This window comes from Suricata suricatta, chromosome 9 (assembly GCF_006229205.1).
Source record: "Suricata suricatta isolate VVHF042 chromosome 9, meerkat_22Aug2017_6uvM2_HiC, whole genome shotgun sequence".
Taxonomy (NCBI): Eukaryota; Metazoa; Chordata; class Mammalia; order Carnivora; family Herpestidae; genus Suricata; species Suricata suricatta.
Window position 1 is genome coordinate 43,483,520 of NC_043708.1, and position 3,613 is coordinate 43,487,132.

Here is a 3,613-nt window from a genome sequence, read left to right on the forward strand (position 1 = left end):
GTCCCCTGGGACTTTGCTGAATTCATGGGTCAGGTCTAGTAGTCTTCTGGTGGAGTCGATCAGGTTTTCTATGTAGAGTATCATGTCATCTGCAAAAAGTGAAAGTTTGACTTCCCCTTTGCCAATTCTGATGCCTTTCCTTTCCTTTTGTTGTCTGATTGCTGGTGCTAGGACTTCCAGCACTGTGTTAAACGACAGTGGTGAGAGTGGACACCCCTGTCGTGTTCCTGATCTCAGGGGGAAAGCTCTCAGCTTTTCCCCATTGAGGATGATATTAGCTGTGGGCTTTGCATAAACTGCTTTTATAATGTTTACATAAGTTCCTTCTATTCCGACTTTCTCGAGGGTTTTTATTAAGAAAAGGTGCTGTATTTTGTCAAATGCTTATTCTGCCTCTAACGACAGGATCATATGGTTTTTATCTTTTCTTTTGTTACTGTGATATATCACATTGATGGATTTGTGAATATTGAATTAGCCCTGTAACCCAGGAATGAATCCCAATTGATCATGGTGGATAATTCTTTTTAAATGCTGTTGAATTTGATTTGCTGGTATCTTGTTGAGGATTTTTACATCCCATATTCATTAGGGATATTGGCCTGTAGTTCTTTTTTTTTTGCTGGGTCTCTGTCTGGTTTGGGAATCAAAGTGATTCTGGCTTTGTAGAATGAGTCTGGAAGTTTTCCTTCCATTTCTGTTTTTTTGGAATAGCTTGAGAAGAATGAGTATTAACTCTGTTTTAAATGTCTAGTAGAATTCCCCAGGGAAGCCATCTGGCCCAAAGATCTCAATAACTGATTTAATTTTTTCACTAGTTATGGGTCCGTTCAGATTTTCTATCTCTTCCCATTTGAATTTTGTGTGTGTGTTTAGGAATTTGTCTATTTCTTCTAGGTTGTTCAGTTTGTTGGTATATAATTTTTCATAGTATTCCTTGATAATTGTTTGTATTTCTGAGGGGTTGATTGTACTAAATCCATTTTCATTTGTGATTTTGTCTATTTGGGTGCTCTCTCTTTTCTTTGTGAGAAGGCTGGCTAAAGGTTTATCAATTTTGTTTATTTTTCAAAAAACCAACTCTTGGTTTCATTGATCTGCTCAACTGTTGTTTTGGATTCTGTATTGTTTATTTCTGCCATAATCTTTATTACTTCTCTTCTTCTCTGGGTTTGCTCTCTTCTAGTTCCATTAGGTGCACTGATAGATTTTGTATTTGTGCTTTTTCTAGTTTCTTGAAATTGGCTTGGATTGTAGTGTATTTTCCTCTTAGTACTGCCTTTGCTTCATCCCAAAGTGTTTCAATTGTTGTATTTTCATTTTCATTTGTTTCCATATAATATTTCATTTCTTCTCTAATTGTCTGATTGGCCCATTTGTTCTTTAGTAGGGTGTTCTTTAACCTCCATGTTTTTAGAGGTTTTCCAGACTTTTTCCTGTGATTGATTTCATGGTTCATAGCATTGTGATCTGAAAGTGTGCGTGGTAGGATTTCAATTCTTTTATATTTATTGAGGGCTGCTTTGTGACCCAGTATGTGATCTCTCTTGGAGAATGTACCACATGCACTCAAGAAGAAAGTGAATTCCATAGCCTCGGGATGTAGAGTTCTAAATAAATCTGTCAAATCCATTTGGTCCAATGTGTTGTTCAGGTCCATTGTTTCTTTAGTGATTTTCTGTTTAGTTGATCTATTCATTGCTATATGTAAATGGAATAGTAAAGTCCCCTGCAATGAGCACATTCTTATCAATAAGATTGTTTCTGTTTGTGATTCATTGTTTTATGTATTTGGGTGCTCCCAAATTCAGTGCATAGACGTTTATAATTGTTAGCTCTTTCCAATGGATAGACCCTGTAATTATTATATAATGCCCTTCTTTATCTCTTGTTACTGCCTTTAATTTGAAATCCAGCTTGTCTGATATAACTATGGGTACTCCAGCTTTCCTTTGACTTCTAGTCGCATGATAGATATATCTCCATCTCCTTACTTTCAATCTGAAGGTGTCCTCAGGTCTAAAATGAGTCTCTTGTAAACAGCAAATAAATGAATCTTGTTTTTTTATTCATTCTGATACCCTGTGTCTTTTGATTGGAGCATTTAGTCCATTTACATTCAGTGTTATTATTGAAAAATATGCATTTAGAGTCATTGTGTTCTCTGTAGGATTCACGCTTGTAATGGTGTCTCTGGTACCTAGTGGTCCTTGCAACATTTCCCTCATAGAGTTCCCCTTAGGATTTCTTGTAGAATTGGTTTAGTGGTGATGAATTCCTTCACTTTTTGTTTGGGAAAACCTTTATCTCTCCTTCTATTCTGAATGACAGGCTTTATGGATAAAGGATTCTTGGCTGCATATTTTTTTCTGTTCATCACATTGAAGATTTTCTGCCATTCCTTTCTGGCCTGCCAAGTTTCAGTAGATAGGTCTGCAACCACCCTGATATGTTTCCCTTTGTATGTTAGAGCCCTTTTATCCCTAACTGCTCTCAGAACTCTCTCTTTATCCTGATATTTTGTCAGTTTCACTATGATATGTTGTGCAGAAGATTGATGCAAGTTATGTCTGAGGGGAGTTCTCTGTGTCTCTTGGATTTCAGTAGCTGTTTCCTTCCCCAGATTGGGGAAGTTCTCAGCTATAATTTGTTCAAGTACCCCTTCAGCCCCTTTCTCTCTCCTTCTTATGTAATTCCTATGATTCAGATATTGTTCCATTTGATTGCATCACTCGGTTCTCGAATTCTCCTTTCGTGTTCCTGAATCAATTTATCTCTCTTTTTCTCAGCTTCCTCTTTTTCTATTATTGTGTCTTCTAATTCACTTAGTCTCCTCTCTGCCTTTTCAATCCATGTAGTGGCCACCTCCATTTTATCATGCACTTCATTTACAGCATTTTTTAATTCATCATGACTATTTTTAAGGTCCATAGCCTTTGTAGCAATGGCATCTCTGGATGTCTTTTATGCCTTTTTCAAGCCCAGCAATTAATTTTATGACTGTCGTTCTAAATTCTTGGTCAGTTATGTTGCTTATATCTGTTTTGACCAATTCTTAGCTGTCACTTCTTCCTGGAATTTCTTTTGAGGAGAATTCTTCTGTTTCATCACTTTGGCTAGCTCTCTGTCTCTTGTCAGTTTTAAAAGCTTATTATGCACTCTGCACCTGCAAGTACTGCTGTATTAGAGGAGGCTCATAGACTGTCCAGGGCCTGTCCTTTCAGGAAGTGTTCTTTTAATGGCGTCCTTTGGTCTCTCTTGTAGTGACTTTGCTTATTTTATTTCCCTGCTGGTAGTGATGTTTGGGACTCTCCACCATGTGTACTTTGGTTTGTTTCTTGAGGTAGCCCTATGAGGCTGTCTTCTTAGTCGACTCTGTCTCTTTTCCTCCCAGACTCTTGCGGTGCAGAGTCCTTTGGCTTCAGCCCTTCTTTGTTTGAGAAATGCAGGTGGGAAGTATGGAACTCCCTACCACTCCCCCATCTTGCCTCCTCCATAGGTATACAGTTCTTAAGAATGAACATTCATGTCAGTGCCATTTTGCTGCAAAAGGTAAAGCTATTTCAGATTTTACCGTCTTACAGAATTTACTCTGAAATTATTATAAACCAAA

General features: G+C 37.6%; 1 protein-coding gene across 6 annotated transcripts in view; it reads left to right on the forward strand.

Moving 5' to 3' along the window:
- GMFB (glia maturation factor beta) overlaps positions 1–3,613 on the forward strand; it is a 30,150-nt gene that overhangs the window by 6,544 nt on the left and 19,993 nt on the right. The window lies entirely within an intron of this gene.